The sequence below is a fragment of the Balearica regulorum genome, chromosome Z (assembly GCF_011004875.1).
Source record: "Balearica regulorum gibbericeps isolate bBalReg1 chromosome Z, bBalReg1.pri, whole genome shotgun sequence".
Lineage (NCBI taxonomy): Eukaryota > Metazoa > Chordata > Aves > Gruiformes > Gruidae > Balearica > Balearica regulorum.
This window is the reverse complement of record NC_046220.1, coordinates 83,978,876-83,997,282: the sequence shown is the minus strand read 5'-3', so window position 1 is coordinate 83,997,282 and position 18,407 is coordinate 83,978,876. Positions and strand designations below refer to the sequence as shown.

General features: G+C 46.0%; 1 protein-coding gene across 3 annotated transcripts in view; it reads left to right on the top strand.

The window, feature by feature from the left end:
- Nucleotides 1-18,407, top strand: part of ZBTB7C (zinc finger and BTB domain containing 7C) — a 159,912-nt gene that overhangs the window by 51,491 nt on the left and 90,014 nt on the right. For 2 of the 3 annotated variants that reach the window (XM_075740400.1, XM_075740399.1), the window contains exon 3: nucleotides 15,778-15,876. The exons of the other annotated variant lie outside the window; for it this stretch is intronic. The gene's annotated coding sequence lies outside the window, so the exon portion shown is untranslated. The remainder of the gene's footprint in view (nucleotides 1-15,777; nucleotides 15,877-18,407) is intronic. 3 annotated transcript variants of the gene reach the window in all.

Sequence of the window (18,407 nt, the reverse complement as noted above, 5' to 3'; positions counted from 1 at the left end):
AACAACCCTTCTGATGGAATAAAGAGAAAATGAGTGGATGACTAATGAACAAGTTCTGTAGGCAGTTGCTCAGAAAGCAAACGATTGATTTCTTCTCTTGAGGGTTTTCAGACACTCTTCTGCATTCAGCTTTGCTGGAAAGGTAAAGGGAAAACACTGTCAAAGATGAAATTTCCTATTCAATCCTCTAAGGTCTTTCCTTGAAGCTTATGTAAGGATCTCTGGAAGGTCAGTGGCAGCTTCTGCTGTGGTGTAATGGATTCATTTCTCTTTCCCCCATGACGTCCCCATAGATAACCCTGGTCACAGACCCTGCTGTCACAGTGCAGCTGTGCAAGTGGCAAAGTGCAGATGCTAATTTCTATGGGCTGGCTGAGCCTTCTGCTGTCCCTGCGCTTTGGCAAAGGAGGCTGCAATTCAGCGCGCGGCATCTGCCGCGGTGCCTGGGCGCTTGGCATTGCATGAAAGTGAAAGTGAGTTGCATGAGCGAAAGCAAGGCCAGGAGGGAGGTGGGGGGGTGGTTAGGACTGGATGCGGCCTCAGGAGGGGTTGGATGCAGGTCCTGTCGCCCCTCCGTAGCTCCCGTTTTCTCTTCTCTTTTGTGTCTGTTTGTTTGGACATCCCAGCAGATCGTGCCCTCTGCAGATGGGCTTTGACCTTGGCCATCACCCAGGCTTGCTCTGCTGGGGTAGGTAGAGACAGGAGGAATTTAGAGCCTGTGAGACCAGCAATCAGCTCTTCAGCATATTTGAAATATTATGAGATATGATTTAAACCTGATAACTACTTTTTTCCATGGTAAAAAAAAAATAAATTGATAATTCAGGGCAGTGGGAAACTCCACTTACTTTAGCTTCGGGTAACTTCAGCTGAGCTTGTTGAAGTCCCTGATCCATCACAAAACTTCTGAGCTCAGAAAATAAAAATAAAATGGTGATAACAACAGTCCCAGTATGCCCCGTGAGAGACAGAGCAGGGCAAATAGCAAGAGTTTGGAGGTTTTGAATCTTGTAGCTTTGATGTGATTCATGGAAAATAAATGTACTACAACTTTAAGGCTTTGCCTGCAGCTAAATATAAGGGTGTGCTGGCTCCACCCTGCTGCTTTGTTAAGGATGCAGGCATTTATTTTCTGGGGTGGGTTTTTGCTTTTTTTTTTTCCTTTCTATTTTATTTTTTTGGTGAATCTCCACCATGAGATAACCAACGGTTTAAGAGTGTGGTCTTGGAGCATGCAGGAGAGAGACCTCCTAACGTTTTCCTCACAGAAAGTTAAAGGATTGGGATTTAACCAGATCCAAATTTCAACTTTCACGTAAGTGCTGCGCGCTCTTGTCTAGTGGGGAGGTGATGATTGTAGGGATGAAGGCTTAAGACAGCAAGTCTATCTTAACCTTTCACAAGCCCCCAGCCTGGTTGATGTTAAGCCAACTGCCAGGTTAGCGAGGGGCAGCTGATCTTTGCATCCAGCCGTGGGCTTGGGGATGATCAGCCCTGAGCAGATGACTCTTCTTTTCCTAAATATCGTTTTAGGTGAAAACTCTGTGTGTTGGTAAAACTCAGAGAGGTGACGGCAGGTTGTGTTTTCAATCAGCATTTGCTCAGCCTAAACTTAGTTTGTCTCTGACTTTCTGTGTTTGAAAGAGAAGCTGGTTTCATCTCTATTTTCTATAATCATCTGTTTATTTTATTAGCTTTTTCAAAAAAGCTGTATTTCCCCTGACGCCTGGCCACCTGTTTTATATGAGCTGCTGAAGGTCTGAGCTCTTGCTCTGCTCGTGCAGAGCAGATTTCTTTCAACAAGCCAAAAGAAACGACACGACTATATACTAAAAAGGGCAAAAAAACCCACATGCTGTGCTATTTTGGTAGTAGCAAATTATGCGTCCTACAAATTACCATTGGTTATGAACATCGTCCGTCTGTCTGGATGACAATGTCCTGCTTTCAGACCAGCACTAATACGGTTAGAGTTAGGATAATACCCATTGAACTCCAAAGCATCTCCTCTTTTCTGAGCCCTGATTTATTCCTACCAGCAAATGTCACATGTAAGTACAAGTTTTATGGCTGTATAATTCACAGACTGTTAGGCATCTTATTAGGAAGGACTTTTTAAAAAATGACTTGAGGTTGTTCCTTTAGTATCTGGAAACTATCAATTCTCAGATTTTCTTGCTTGCTGGCTTTCTCTTTTTCTTTTTTACTTTTCCTTTTTTGTTTCCTTTTTTATTTTCCTTTTTTCTTTCCATTTTTTCTTTTCCTTTTTTCCCCCTTCCCCCCTTTTCCCCTTTTTCTTTTCCCTCCCTTTTCTTTTCCTTCTTTTTTCCTTCTTTCTTTCATATGCTTTCTATTTTCCCGTCTCTTTTCTTTTTTCCTTTTATTCTTTCCTTTCTTTCTATTTCTTCTAGCTATTTCCTCCTTTTTTTTCCTCATTTTCTCTTTTCCCCTTTTCCGTCTTTTCCTTCCCATCATATTTTTATTTTTATTTCTTTTTCTTTTATTTTCTTTTTTCTTTCTTTTTCTTTCACTCTTTCCAGTAAAGAGCAAGTTGAACTGTGGATTTACCTTTCAATCTTAGCTTCATGAACATCAGCTCCGAAATACCACGCTGAATCCACAGTGAGGACTGTGGTACTGTAAATACATTGAAAGATAGTTTAGATTTGATTATATGTAAGATTTTCGTCACCTACAGTATCACGAGCGTATTCATCATTTGATACTTTACAGATTTTTTGCCAGCTGTAATAAAAAGCAGTAATTTGCACTCTCTGTTCATTCGTGCTTCAGGAAGACGATAAAGTCCCAAGTATTCCCATGTGTATTCCTGTTTCTCTTGCACACTTATTTGCAGTGGCATGGCAGGCTCAGTGTGAACTGCTTTTTAGGCTGCTCTGCATCGAGAAGCTCCAGTAGCAGTTTTCTGGCTGATTTTGTTTAAGGAGCAGAGGAGCATCATGAGGGACATCTGTCCATCAGACTGGTGCTCTGTTCACTCCTGCACCCCACTGCCCTCCCACCCCACGGGTCACCTTGCAGATGTGGTTCATGCCCATGTCTTGATCTATGGTGGTCTTTGCATGCAGTGTTTAGTGAATACCCTAAGCAGATGTTGCCAGATGTGAGGTCACATGGGGGCTCACGGGCAGGGGTGGAGCAGGGTGAAGACCCTGGTTCCCCAGCTCAGCTTTGGTGTGTGCATGCACTGGACTGATCCCAAAGTAGGAAGCCCAGCAGGCGGCTTTATTCTCTCCTATAAGCCCCCTCTGGACCAGAGTGCGTCTTGCAGCCATAGCAAGGGCGGGTTATGAGCCTTCCAGCCTTGAGGCTCCAGAACAGATGTTGTCTTGTCCCACTTTCACACCACCTATGGTTTCTTTTCCAATTTTCCTGAGTCACCTTTTTCACAAATAGGATTGAAAGAAAGAAAGAGAATGGCACATCCTCGGGGGGGTGGGGGGGGCAGGCTGGTTTTTGCCTTCCACGCTGCCTGGCGCATTCCTTGTAGAGAGTGTCTGGTTGGCATTTCTGCAGTATCTCTCTCCTATAACACATCTTTGCTTCTCCTCTCTGGGGTCTTCTCCATGCTGATTATCTGTGCCAAGCAGAGGGTAGGAGGTGAGCTGCTTTACTGACTGCCTGGGGAGAAAACAGTATGGTGGCCGCATTCCATGCTGAATGGATCTAGGCATTGCTCCACTTCCATTAAATATATTCATGATGAATTCAGAGACCTCTTCCTTTTCCTCCTCCTCCTTCTTCTTTCTTCTTTCTTCTCCTTCTCCTCCTTCTCCTCCTTCTCCCCCTTCTTCCTTCCTCTTCTTTCTCCTTCCTTCTCCTCCTTCCTTCTCCTTTCTTCTCCTTCCTCTCCTCCTCCACCTCTATCATAGCCATTACTGCATGGTCGTATTGCAGCAAGACCTAGGGACAGCTAGGTGAGGTCCTAGTGTGTCAAATGCTGCACAAATCCAGAGCAACATTCCCATCTCTGACTACCACATCCATGAGCCTTATCCGATGCCAGAGCTATCTGCCTGTTGTATTCCAAAGGCAGCCTTTGCAGAAGGAAGACCCCATGGTGTCTCAGCAGAAGGGTGGTGTTGTGGGACTCCTGGGAGCTGTTGTGAAGGTTCCTCCCTTCGAGTGCCTGGGGTGTTTGTTGCCAGGATCAGTCCCACCATCACCCCCTCAACTGCTGCCATGGTGTGTTAGGGCTTTGGATGGCCAAACAGGTGCTTGCAGAGGGCTTCATGTATTTTAAACTGGCTTTGATCCATGGCAGTGATGAGTGCAGGGTTGGCTGGGCTGCATCCTCAGATGCTCAGGAGCTGCTTTGCATGGTGTTTCAGGTCATAAAACCAAAGTGCTGTGCCTGGAAAGACAGATTGCTGCCACAGCATAAACAAATCTATTGGAACCAGACAGCTTGCTAATTCACCCTGCGCAACATGTGTGTCTCTCCACCCTTCCCCTGCTTCCCTGGCCAGACTGGGAATGGCTTGAGCATTGCTGCCTTCTCAAAGAGAGGGAAAGAGAAAGAAATTGTGCTTCCAGAGACCAAACAAAACAGGATTAATCACTTGGGACTCTGGGGCGATTCCCCATCATGCTCCCAGATGGGGAATCATGTCCCGAAGCTCTTGTGTTGAGTAAAATAGGAGTGACAGCTGCCATCTGGGTGAGGAAGAATGCTGGTCCCAACAATAGTGAAGGACTCCTCTTGGAAGTAGCCTGGGCTGATGATTAAGGCTTTAGCCTTAAGACTCTGGGAAATGGGTTTGTCTGGGTCTCCAGGGCTCAGACAAGCAGCCAGGTGTGATAGCCACACTGAGACCCACGCAACCGGGGCTGCTGCTCAGCTCCCCTTTCCTGGGCAAGTCCTCTGGGGACCGAGCCCCACTTGCAGCCACCACACGAGAGAGGGTGGGATGTTGTTCCCTGGCCTCTCCGTGTGTGACTCCGTGCCTTGGTGCAGAGATGTCCTGGCCCGGAGTGATGCAAATGTGAAAGTCCTGCAGGACCCCCGGGTGCCCCGGTCCAGCAGATGCCTCAGGCAGGGTTTCTCAGTGCACTGATGAAATGAGGATGAGGAGGGGGAGAGACAGACCTGGGCAGGTCCTGGCACGCGAGGAGCAGAGGAAGCATCACCAGTACAATTTCAGCTGGTAGTACCTGGCAGTGTCTGCTCAAGACTGGCTGTTTCAAGGCTGCACAGGATTCAGAGAGACTTCATCTTGGTCCAGCCCTGGCAGAAGATGTAGCATCAAAAGAGGGGTGAATCCTGAAGGATGCTGCAGGAAGTGTGGGTGAGCTCCCTGGGGCAGGAGCAAGGTGATGGGTATAGATGGGAGATGCCTGTTGCTTAAAATGACTCCCACACTGGTCCCACCAAGCTGGGACTGACATGGGCTGACACTAAAGTTTCTTCAGAGCACTAAAGTTTGTTCAGACCCTTTTTCATTCTGTCTGGATCAAACCCCTTGAGAAGGAGTGAGGCCCTTCTCCTCTTGGTGACTTTGGAGGAGCTGTCTAATGGTTTCTGGAGCATGTATATGTAAATCTCTACCTACAGGTCCCTGGACTTTCGGCAGCAGATATAGAAATTAAAGGCTGTTTTTTTGTATACGGATTGATGAGCAGCAGCTGATGTTGCTCGTTTACACCTTTTCCATCTCCTAATGAAAGGGAAGCACTATGCACTGGCAAATTGAACAAATGCTCTATAGAGCACCTACAGAGTGTGTATGTGCATACGCTGCAGAAGGGAAGTGTGCAGAGACGTGAGCGTTAGCATTTCTAAGAAATGGCAGTTCTCCTTTGGAAGTCTAAGTGAACACCACTTTACAGCAGTTGCCTAGTTTAAATCATCTTTGCTCTGTTTTGTCGTATCCATTATTTTCAGCTGTCACGTAAAGTGCCACAAAGACTTTTCAAGAGGCTTCTTTCTGCTTCCCTCTAATAATCCCAAGAACAGGCACTGGTCCCTTTGTCCGGGGCTCTCTCTGATAGCTCTCAGTGTTCGATTTGCTGGAGAGGAACCACTTTGTAGAACAATAGGACAATCAGCGCTGCAGCAGCTCAAGTGCTGCCATCCTACCCTTGAAGAGGCAGGAGAGAAGCGAGGTGGAATCGTGTTTTGGCTATCACAATTAATGGCTTTTAGGAAAAGCTTTGGTGGCGGCTCAACAAAGGTGATCCTGGGTCGCAAAAATTGATGCATTTTATTTGCTTTGAAATTTGTTGGGGTTTAGTGTGATCCTTGGTGCTCAAGGAGAATGATAAGCTCTGGTGTTCAGCTCTGGATTATGACTTGGGCTCTGAGTCCAACAGGAGGGGTCCAAGCCTAGTGTGTCAAGGGCAGGATAAAGTCCAGCAGAGATAAAGCATTGCCTGACTTTCTTGGCTTGTTAAAGAGTTAGTAGGGTCCAACAATGGGTGAAACATTGAGAACAGAGCCATGCAGCAGTAAAATACCTCTAAAGGCTGGTGAAACACCAGGGACCTGTCAGTGCTTTGGATCCATCCATGGCAGTCCTGCACTACACAAACATCTCCCTTAGGGGTCCTACTTTGGAGCTGGGGTGAACCAGAAGACTTCTTGAGGACTTTCTCAGTACTTTGATGCTATAGTCTTTACATCTTCCCTTGTGGCTGTGTAAGGCATCCTATGCGTAGCTCTGGGTAGCCTTGAGGGAACTGTATCCTGGTTTCTTGAGAGGAACACACAATTTCCTACTGGAGTGGAGGCAACAGCAAGTGCCCCCATTGCCCAAAATATCTCAAAATATCCAACGCTCCATGTGACTCCATGCCGACTTTGTGCTAAGTTTTCCTTACTCTGCTCCAGCTGCTGCCCTCAGCTATACCTGTCTGCCCGTCTCCTGCCCCTTGCGCCATCGGTTACTGGTCCAGGTCTGCACTCCCAGTCACACACCAGTCTGCATCAGAAATTCCTTTTGCTGATCAGCCCGTGGCAGCTAACAGTACCATAAATATGGCTTAAATTACCCTAACGATGCTGCACTGGGGGTTGAAAAGCTGTTTCTATCTATCAGTTAAGAACAGCTCTGCAAGGACCCTTTTCTGGAGCTATTAGAGGAAAAGAGGTGTAAAGATGGAGGTTGAGGTACTTTTGAAGAACTCCTTCTTGCACTGCCTATGATTGCTTTCTCATCCAGCCCTCTGGTCCTGGATGTGATGTGATGTGACAGAGGAAGGCACCAAGACTGTGTGATGGAGGGAGTCCTTCCTCTCCCACCTTTGTCCCCGGGGATGGCTTGGAAAGAAGGTGAAGACGACTGCAGAATGCAGCTTTGCTATAGGTACATAAAGAAATAAGCCATTACAGTGGGATCTACTAGTTAATGCTTTAAAATACATAAATAACAAGGAGGAAAATAACTTTTCAAGTAAGTTTTAAAAGTAGAAGCAAATCTTTATTTTAAGTTTGCACTATGCATACGGAACCACAGGACGGGTGCTTCTGAGTCTGTTTATTTGTGAAGCTTGATCCTTACCACTGGCAGAGCTGGTTTTGCATTTCATCTGCCATTGCACTGCCTAGTCCCTTTGCCTGTTGCTTGACTTTCTTGAGTCTGCTGGAGTTTCTCATGGGTTTTTGTGGCCTTGAAGCCTTATTAAACTTCTCTGAGGCACCAACTTTAGGAATTAAAAAGTAGTTTAAAAATGACGTTAAAAAAAGCTGTTGGCGTAAGGTCATTTTCGCTCAGTCCCATAGCGCTGGGGTTGTCCTGGGCTCATAAAAAAACCACTTAAAGTGTGCTCTGGAGAAATCCCCATGCAAAATACTGCCTTGTGTGTTGGCATGGTGCGTGAATACACCCAGGTGCTTTTCATGAAGTCCCAGGTCTGACATTGTGTGGAAAGCTGAAAAAATCTCAGGAAAACTGTCATGAGAAAATCTGGGCTTGTTTAGCCCAGAAATAAAAGTTGCAATCTGGACCTCTAAAGCAATCCTAAAGGAAAAGAAGAGAACTCAATGTATTTACAAGAAAAAACAAATGCACCAAGCTCTCAGTGTTGAAGGCAACCTCATGGCTTTGGGATGGTCTGTGGAGTCAGCGCTGCAGCCCGTCCTGCTCGCTGGCAGCTCTGGCCGGGGCTGGCAGCAAGCCGAAACCATGGTCGAGGAGAGAACTCGCCCTCTGGCTTTTCTTTGGAGGCAAGGAAGGTGGATTGTTTTCTGGCGATGAAATTTCCTATTGAAAAATTGAATGCTTCCCTCTCGTGCTTGTGAATGGGACGCCTGGGAAGCAGAGCACGCTGGTTCCAATTACCAGCACAGCAAGGCCAAGTGCTGCAGTCAGGCAGGAATTTATACTTTTTCATATGTACTTGAAAAGATAAAACCTTTTTTTTTCTTCTTCTTCTTCTTTTTTCTTCTTTATGTATGTAATGAATTCGAAGTAGGAGCTAAGCCAGGCAAGCTGCCTTTGATTTGTTCTAATATTAATATTTTATGTATGAATGTGTGCCTAATCACTCAAATTAGTCAAAGTTGCTACCTCTGTTGGGCCAGAAAAAATTGTCCCAGGGAGCAGGTTCATTCCTTGCTCCCCTTCACATCATGTCTAGGGATGGTTTGTCTGGAATTTTCCTGGAAGATCTACTTGGTAGCATGTCTGCAGGGAAAGCTCAGAGTGGTTAATATGGATCCCAACCCAAAAATGGCATCAAGAGATCATCAAGAAGGTAAATAATACTGTGGGTGCACGAACAGGACTGTTGGTTCCCTTCAGTCCCACACACATTGAATGCTAGAGTTGAGCACATCAGGGATTTCTGACTATCCTACACAGTTACTGCTCCTACATTAATGTCCAACATTTTCACTTGCTTTCTAGGCAAGATTTGCATGTGGGAAAAGATGTTTCTTCAGATACATCAGTATATGAGCTACAGGGAAGGCAGGCAAGACCAATGTCTATCAACCATGAAGGACAGGGGTGACATTAGAAACTGGAAGAGGGCTCAGGAGATCAGGGCTTGATTCCCACCTTGGGCACAGCTTTTCTGTGCAGCATTTCTTACACAGTGTCTGGATGACAGTACCCCACTGGTAAAATGCCTCCCATGATGTGTCTGTGTAACCCATTTGAGGTGGGAACACTTTTGATATCTGTCTCCACAGTGAAGTTCAGTGATGCTGCCCTTACTTGAAGCCGTAAGTTACCTGCATAGCAAATACTCATGGTGGCAGTGGTAAGAAATTTGTGGTATGAGGCTCTTTCCCTTGGTCTAATGGATCATAACAAGACTTTTTTCCAATGACGGGGATTTCCTGATCCTTTAGTGGTGCATCTGTTTATTAATCCCAATGAATCATCCAGTCTCTCTTAAAGCCCATGCATGCTTGCTCCTGCAAGTCCTTTGGCAAGGAGTTCTGCAGATCCGCTATCTGCTGCAGGGAAACCATCTCTGTTTGCTTGTTTTGAACATCCTGCTAGCTTAATTTGGAGGCCCTAGATGACTGAAGGGAGGCTGGCAGTAATCGTAACATGGTACAGTTGCCCATTGTAGCAGTTGACCTAGTTGATGGCTTGTTTGTTTCATTGTCAGGCTGTGAAGAACCAGTCTCCTTCAGGCACCTCAGTAGAAGGGAAGTGGGAGGCACTGGTTTTAGGGACTCACCTTGACCAGTGGTCTGTATGTGTAGAACCTCATGGGAGATAATGTGGCTGTCCTAGGGTAAAAGAGGCAGGTTGATGAAGGGAGAAAGAGAGGGAGGGGGACATAACCAGGACATAACTGCTGTAACAAGCCCCATTTTCAATTCCAAGTATTGAAAGAGGTTAGAACCACTGAATCCAGGTGTTGGAACAGGCTGGGATCACGTAGCTGCCTGGTTTATTTCTACAGGGACCTTCACCACTGCTCCTCATCTAGACAAAGCCATGAGCAGCACCAGCACTGCTTGCCCCTCTGGGACCCCTTCTTCCCAGACCTTTCCCTGCCTGTGCAGGCAGGCTGGCTTGCCCAGTTTTCAGGCAGTGCTAGCTGTGACTGCACATGGGGCTGTAGGCTCCAGCTTTGCATGCTGCCTTCTGCAGATATCTGGCAGAGCACAAAGACCTCATGGAGGCACCCTTTCCAATGCACACTTGAGGCAGGTGGTGCTACTCCAGGACCCGGCTGTTGCATCTCCACGTTCCTCTTGATATGTAAAGTGAGAGCGTGTCTCTAGTGTTGTTTGCATCCCAGTGTCACCTATGGGTCTTCAAGTAGGATCCCCGCTTTCCTATGCGCATGCAGAAAGCCTAAACAAAGCCAAAGCTTGCCCTAAAGAAATGGTGGTGTGAGATGAGGGATGGCAGGCAGATGAAACTAGCTGGAGGAGGATGAAAAATAATGATCCTGAATTGGCCACAGGAGATGCAGAGGTCCCACCACACACGAAGTAGCTTATAGTATATGGAAATGTTGCATATGCATCTATATGGTTGCAAAAGATGCATGTTGTTCAGTTGTGTTGTTGGGAAATAGTACACGATCATTAGGAGTTAGCTAGAATGGGAACACCTGGAGGGGCAGAGTTAAGGGTGATTATGCAGCCCAGCCCTGGCATTTCTTCACTTTGGAGAGCTACACAGCATAATTTCATCATGGATCTATATACAGCTAATTGGCACGTAGTTTGATATGCAAGTAAAACCATCATAAATATCAGAGGAAGATTTAAAGCTCTGCTTTCCACTGTTATGGTACAGTCCTTGCTTTTCTGGTCAGTCTAATCTACTCAACTTCTCCTTTCATCATCTTGTGTTTTGAAGACGTGATATCTCTTTCAAAGAACATCTGTCAGACATATATTAATTAGTTAATTTTTCTGCATGGAATGAAAAAACAAGGGTGGGGAACCCAGAGCCCTGAGGATCAGATGCAGTGCATGGCCAAGTAAATATTTTGGGGTAATGCGGAGATGTGTCATGTGTGGCATCTGCTCAGTCTATAAAGATCGCTCTAGCTCTTGGCAGGAAATAGGTTTCCTACCAGAGATATACAGTTTATGCTGAAGACTGAAGTGAAATTTTCTTATTGTAGATAATAGAGCATCTGTAGTAGAAACCATTGAGATGTCACTTCCAGACTGAGCTTTCTAGATCAAGGGTGCTACAGGCAATGGTGCTGAAGGATGTTTTTAATTCAGAAGATCAAGCTTAAGTAGTTTAAGAATGGGAGAAAATGTGGATAGAGTGAATATTTTTATATTCAAAGACAAATTGAAAGTGTAGACTTGTTTGCTGGTAACATCAAAGGTTGCAGCTAGATTGGGATTCCTGGATGATTCTCTTCAGGTTTACCCTGAAAACCAAATTTATTGTGATTGTTGTGTTGTGATCTTTGGTGAATATCTTTCAGTATCACTGTGGTTTTTGAATCAGATACATTTGCAATATCAATATATGTGTTTTATGTGAGGGGACTACGGCCAGGTGTGTCCTCAGTATGCACAGTAGTTTTCTTCTAGCTCAGCTGGAGAAGATCTGTGTGCAGTTTTGGGGCCACACCTGGGCCTGGCATCAGTGCATAGGAGTGAACTGCAGCAGGGTAATGCACATGTAGATGCCAAGCAGGAATTCCTGAAGGGTGTCAGGAGTGGTGGAGCATGTCTCTCCATTGGAGAGATTTGGAAATCTTTCTAAGGCAGGGTCCTCTTTGTCAAATCCCTCCTTGACACCTCTGATTCTCCGGTGATGAGGAGCCCCCAGGTTCACTGGGCAGTCGCCAGCCTGGGTGCCCCGTTTCTGTCCTCGTGTGGGAGAGCTGCCCCCGATAGTGGACAACAAGGGTCTTCCTGATGGCAATCAATACATGGCAATGTGCTTTCAGGGGGATGAGTTGGTTTACTTCAGGTTGCACCACAGCTGTGTTTGACTACCACCATCTGTCTTTACCATCTCTGCTTTTTTTTGGTGGTTTTTATTTGCTTGCAGGCTTCCAGTCCTTCTGATAATGTGTTGGGTGTGGGCAACCAACCTATCACTACAGGAGCAACCCTACTCATTTTTTCCTTTTGGAATAAGAATAAGAGAACATCCCTTATCCCTTCTTTTATTTGTCCCCCTTTTGTGGTTTCTTCTCTTTTCCATTCTTCTCCGTGGCACCTTTATTTCCCAATCCATTCTCCTGTAGAGCTGAACGCCACTGAAGCATGAGCTCTTCCAGGGGCAGAGGAGCCTGAAGGCTGTAAGCCAGTCTACGAGGATCATGGTTTTTTTCCCAGAGAGGTCCCTGGGGGGTGGGAGGAGGCATGGAAGGTGATAGCTGGTGTGATCCCTCAAAGGAAATGCCTTTTTTTTTGTTGCTGGTGGATGTTTCATGTACTGCATCCAGCTCTGGAGTGCTCAGTACAAGAAGGACATGGAGCTGTTGGAGAGAGTCCAGAGGAGGCCATGAAGATATCAGAGGGCTGGAGCACCTCTGCTATGGAGACAGTCTGAGAGAGTTGGGGTTGTTCAGCCTGGAGAAAGGAAAGCTGCGGGGAGACCTTATTGTGGCCTTTCAATACTTGAAGGGAGCTTATAAGAAAGATGGGGACAGACTTTTTTAGTAGGACCTGTAGTAATAGCACAAGGGGTAATGGGTTTAAACTAGAGGGTAGATTCAGACTGGATAGAAGGAAGAAATGTTTTACACTGAGAGTGGTGAAACACTGGCACAGGTTGCCCAGAGAGGTGGTAGATGCCCCATCCCTGGAAACATTCAAGGTCAGGTTGGACGGGGCTCTGAGCAACCTGATCTGGTTGAAGATGTCCCTGCCTGTGGCAGGGGGGTTGGACTACATGACCTTGAAGTTCCCTTCCCACCCAAACCGTTCTGTGATTCTATGATTCGTGTAATTAGGCAGTGGACTGCTGGTGCGTCCTAAAGGCTTCAAAAAAAATACATCATTTTCCCCCATCCGCCCAGACAAATAATCACAAAACTGCCTTGAGGAGAAAGGGAAAGGATGTTTATCATCAGCTGGGGATCTGATAAAACACTGCATGTCACAAGATACACAGTAAAGGCACGACGCTGGCAACACCAGGCTACGGATTTTTGTTGGGGCTCATGGTTTATTGTCTTGCTTGATAAAATAAAACCTGCGGAAGCGCTGGTGGTGAGCTCCCATCTATCTGTTCTCATGCTTCCAGCTGCTTCTGCTTGAATTATTCATGTTCAGTGAGTGATCTGCAAACAGCTCCTGTGATCTCCCTGTGATCTGTGTGTGTGTGAGACTCACCCCTGCTTAGGTCAGGGCATTTTCTTGTTTCCTTCCTCGCAGCAGGGTGTCTGAGAATCTCCAGATTGCTCACTGCCTCTGTCTGATTAACCCTCCATTATTTATTATTTACGCGGTATGATTTGTTCGGCTGTCTGTGGTGTTATCACTGGATAAGCGAGAAGACTCCGTGCAAACACCTGTAGCTGTTGCTTGACAAATCCTATTGTAGAAATAATATCAAGGAGCTGCAGAGGCACTTGTGGAGCAAATGTCCTTCTAAGTGAAGGCAGTGCTGCCAGCTTCTCACCCAGCATGGGATGCATTTCACCTTCATGTTCATCTCAATAGAGTTTTACTGGGCTCGGTTTACATTTTTTTAACTTTATTTTAATTTTTTTGTATCGTGCTCTGGTTTGGTCATGGAAAGAGGTTTGTAAATCTCGTGAGAAGTGCAGTTTATGGTCAGGCAATCGGCAGGTGTCCTGCTTACTTTGCAATCTATATCATTAGCGAAGCGGGCTGTATGCCCACCTCTGCCAGCACACCCACCCCAGGGAGATCTTGGGTCTCCAGTGTCATCTACTTCATCCCAGCATACTGTGATAAACCAGTCTGCATTTTGGGATGAGGATTGGAATGCTTCAGGAACCCATTGCTAAGCAGAGCTGGAGCTGATGCTGTGAGCAAGGCAAGGCTCAGCAGAGAGACAGTGACCCCCAGGTCCTCTTCCCCAGCTGAGTGGGTAGCTTTGGGTGAAGAAAGCTCAATTTAGGGTACCTTCACCCTTTTGGGTGAAAAAAGCTCCATTTAGAGTACTTGCTTTTATATAGTACCCCTGAGGAGTGCCTTGCCTAGGATATCCCTCACCTATGACAAAACTGGAATACAGTAGTGTGTTTATTAAAATGTCCTGCCTCTCTGCATTCTGGAAAGAAAATTTTCTATTAAACCTTAGGGAAATTACTGGCCTGGTTAACTAGCGTAGAAGTAATGAACCACAGCAGGGTTACTCGAGAGATTTGGGCCCTGGCTTTGTAAGACTGCATTGTTTCTTTAAATGAGAGAAATAATTTAAGCAAACAAAACGAACAAAGAATTTCTGGAAATTAAAGTATGGTATGAATGGGATGATTTGCTCATCTTCTGTTTAATAGGAGCAGTGCAGTGAACAATTGCATGGTTGACCTCAGAAATCTATCCATGGTAACTAGTCACAGGAGAGAGAAATAGACAGCCTGCCACCAACTTGGTATTAAAGTTATATTTTCTGTTTTTTCCATGGTTGTGGGCCAGTCGGGGACTTTCCATGAGCAATCAGCACGGCAGAAATCCCCTTCTGCTTTGTAGCAGCCACTGCCACTGAGCAATGAAAGGTCTGATGCTGGTTTCACACTGGTCTTGGCTTTTGTGGGTTTTGGTCCCGGTTTGCAGTGGGATCAGTTTGGGGCAGACCCTTCCTGCCAAACACGTCCCGCTGGCTCAGGGCTATGGGTGGGTGATGCCCCGTTGTCCATTCTGCCCCATAGCTGAGGCTTGCTTGTGATGGGGTCTGGTGGAGGAACCTCACCTTTGGTTTCATTGCATCTGCAAGGTGCTGGATGTTAAATCCCCGACTGGGTTTGGGGTCTTTGCAAGCCCTGCATGATCCATGCAGCTTTCGGCAAGTCCTGCAAGAGCTTGGAAGAAGGTCAGAAAGATGCTGCCAGGCTGGAGTTCATCCAAAAATAAACCAGAAATACTGGGCCTTCGGGCTTGATCGTCTGTTCCTCAAAAGACATTTTTGGAAGGCATCACTGTGCTTTTGTTCTTCCATTAGGCAAGTGAGGAGAGAGCATTGTTTTCCTCCCCTCATCCATTCCCCTTATAGGGAAAGAAGAAGGAGGACTTGGCCACCTCGAGCCGAGCATCTCGGGGGACGTCCCAAAACAAAGGGCTGTTTGGAGAAAAGCGCTGTCATCCTGTCCTTGTCATCGTCTTCCCTCCCTTCACCCTGCTCTTGGCACGACTGTGCCCGCCTGGAGCTGGCGTGCTGCACGTCAGAGGGAGGAGGCAGGGAGCACGGAGGGGTGTTCCTAGACTTCCTCCCTGGAAACCCAGCGAACTTGTCTTATCTCCAGGTTTATCGCTTCTCGTAGGCTTGGCAAGGTAACCCTGGAGTTTGTCTTCTGCCAGGAAGGCGTGTTAGCTCCAGGATGGTGTTGACAGTGTACATGTCCACATGTGATGACTTGGATAAAGCAGTACTCCAGAGGAACATCATTTTGATGTTCCTGGATGTGGACCAAACCTCTGTCGATGCATCCATCCCAGTGTAGTTTCTCTCCTGTGTGCTGCAGGTGTCCATCCTTGATCTGCAGAGAATGCCTGTGGGTTGGAGAGCATCTCCCTGGCCATGTTCTGTGTGACCCTTGCATTAGCTCCCCATAGAGGACTATGGGACCGGCACATGGAGCTGGGATGTTTTGGGTTTTTTTTTTTAAATTATAGATTGTATAGGTGTTTTCACAAAAGATTGAACTAAGACCAATATATCTTGTTTTGCCTAGGCTCTGAGGCTGACCCTGCTGAGAGTCCCTGAGATACTGAACTCTATGGGAGCAGAGACCACTTGACTGCATTCAGCACCTTTCAGGATCAGGCCCTAGGTAATTATTCTAATTCTCTGCCTGGATGATGGGTGAAATTTGATGTTCTGGGCTATGCAGACCATCTGAAATGACATTTCTAGTTGTCCATCACATGAATCCATGTTTTTTTTTTTTCCCCCTGAAGGTGGTCACTCTGTAGATCAGAGTGACACTACAATAATAACTTAATGAACAATAATGAACTTAACTTTCAGAAAGCTGTAAAAACAATCCCCACCATCTCCACCCCCCCCAAAAAAAAGAAGAAAAAAAAAAAGGTTTTCATTCCCATCAGAACTAATAAAAGGCTGAAAATACCAGTATTTGTTGGTGAGGCTGCCTGTTCACATCAGACTTTTAAGAAGGGCCCAAAACCTACAGCTGCAGGAGCTTGCTTTTTAAAATAGTTCTAGGAACAGTTTTCTGCAGAAAAATAAATTGTGAAAATCTTATTCACAGCAGCTGCATTCTCTCCTCCAAACCTGGCCTCGTTGTACCTCTGAGAAACTTCCTTATGATTTTTAAATATTTGCTCCTAGGTGGATAGATGGAAATCAAACAGCCTAGAACCAAGCAGTGCCCTGCTCTGCATCCTTGTGGAGATGCAGGGTCAGCCCGGTGCCTTGCCCGGGGGGACCATGGGCAGGATTTGACCCAAGATTTATTCTTCCAGCCCCACAAGGCCAGCTCAAACTCAGAGCATGAGCTTAAGAAGCAAGGATCTCAGGGGTGAGTTTTAAAAGGAGTAAGAAGGAAGCCAGCAGGATGCTGTGGATGTTACTCTGAAAGACTAAGGATGAAGATTTCCTGTAGGGTTGGCTTCCTGAGTGAGATTATGTTCCTTACGAATTTCTCTGTGGCCAGCAGAGGGTTTTAATTTTTAACCCCCTCTGTCGGATTTTTTTTCCCCAATAAATCGGTTAATAAAAACCAGTTTCCCACTGATTTTGGCAGAGGTTAAAGCCCAGCTCTCAAGATCAGGGTAGTGTGAGGGCAGATCGTGTGTTGCTGGCTGCTCTCCCAGAGCATCCTCTCTCCGTGCAGGAACAGAGGGCTATTCTCCATCCCTTGCAGCTCTGTACAGTGACATTTTCGGGACCCAGGCCTGAGGACTTTGACTGGGTTGTTTCCTGTTTTGAGAATCTCCATTTCAAATACTCTATACACAGCATTGTGCAGGGAATTAAAAAAAAAAAAAAAAAACCCCACACAACCCACCCTGTAGCCTTCGCTCTTGAATATTGTGGTGAGCAGTGGGGAGCTAAGCTCATGTTTCCAGTGGGGAGGGAGAAGACACGGATGGTAAAACAGGTTCAGAAAGTGAAAGACAGGAAAATGAAGAATGAGAAAGAAGAAATATGTTCACCATCCACTCTGCATTTGTGGGGATGGGGTGCTTTCTCAATGCCAAAGCTCATACGCTCTGTGTTTAAACTGCTGCTGTCAAAGCTTGGAGAGTAACTAAAACAAAAATGTCACAGGTCAAATGGATGTTTTCCAATTGACCGGAGTGCAATGTAAATCCTGGGGAAGGAAATAACCCACCAAACATCCACCAGCACTGTGTCTACGTCCCCCATCCCAGTGCCGGCTGCTAGTGGCAGGTCCTACAAGGACCTGCAACTTGGTGGCAGTGCCTGGCAGGCATCTGCCTGCCTCAGCATCCCCAAACTTTCTGCAAGAACCATCCTCTCCCCAATAAATTTTTGTGCAAATTTAACAGTATCAGGTCTGGATTTGATCTAGGTCAGCAATTAAGAGGATCAAGAGGTTGCTTCAGGTGAGCATGGTAGGAGAGAAAACATCTGCTTGTTGAGAAACCTGGGCTGGAGGCTCATCCCAAGCCCCTGCAACGCATCTTCAGCCGAGGGCTGATCTTTGCTCCTGTAAATGCAGAGGATTTGGATAGGCAACGCTCCCGGGGAGCATCAAGGCAAGCGTGTCTCTGCTGGCACTTTGCGCCGTCCCTCACAAAGTCCCCCTGAGGTTTCGGTGTGGCCGATTGCTCTTTGATGTGTTGTAACCTGAAAATAAGGATAGATAAAGGCAAAATGTTCTGGGAGCGATGCCAAGCCAAAGACACTGAATTATTGAGAGATCCGTATCTGGATAACGGATTTATGCTCTTTATCAACTTTTAGGAGAAAATACGGTGTTTGCAGGATCAGATTGGGATTGTCCTAAGAAATAGAGCTCTCCTTTTTAAATTGTATTGCTTTTATTATTATTATTTTAATAATAATAATAATATTATTTCCACAGTGAAGCCATATATGAGAATATTATTTGCGTAGGGATTGGAAATGAACCAGAAATGATCAGTGTATTTTTTAAAGGCATTTTACAAGTCACTCGGCATTGGAAAAGGTACAACTATCTGTCAGAGCAAGGCTTGGGGATAAAATAATTAGAAATCACACAACCATAGCAAAGGAAGATTAGTGCTAAAATTAGAAGCCATAAAGTTGGTTTTAGATTAGGCTGGAATCTGGGCAGGCTGTTTTATTGTAGTGTGTTACTTAAGAAAATGCAAGGTGAGAGGTGTGAAT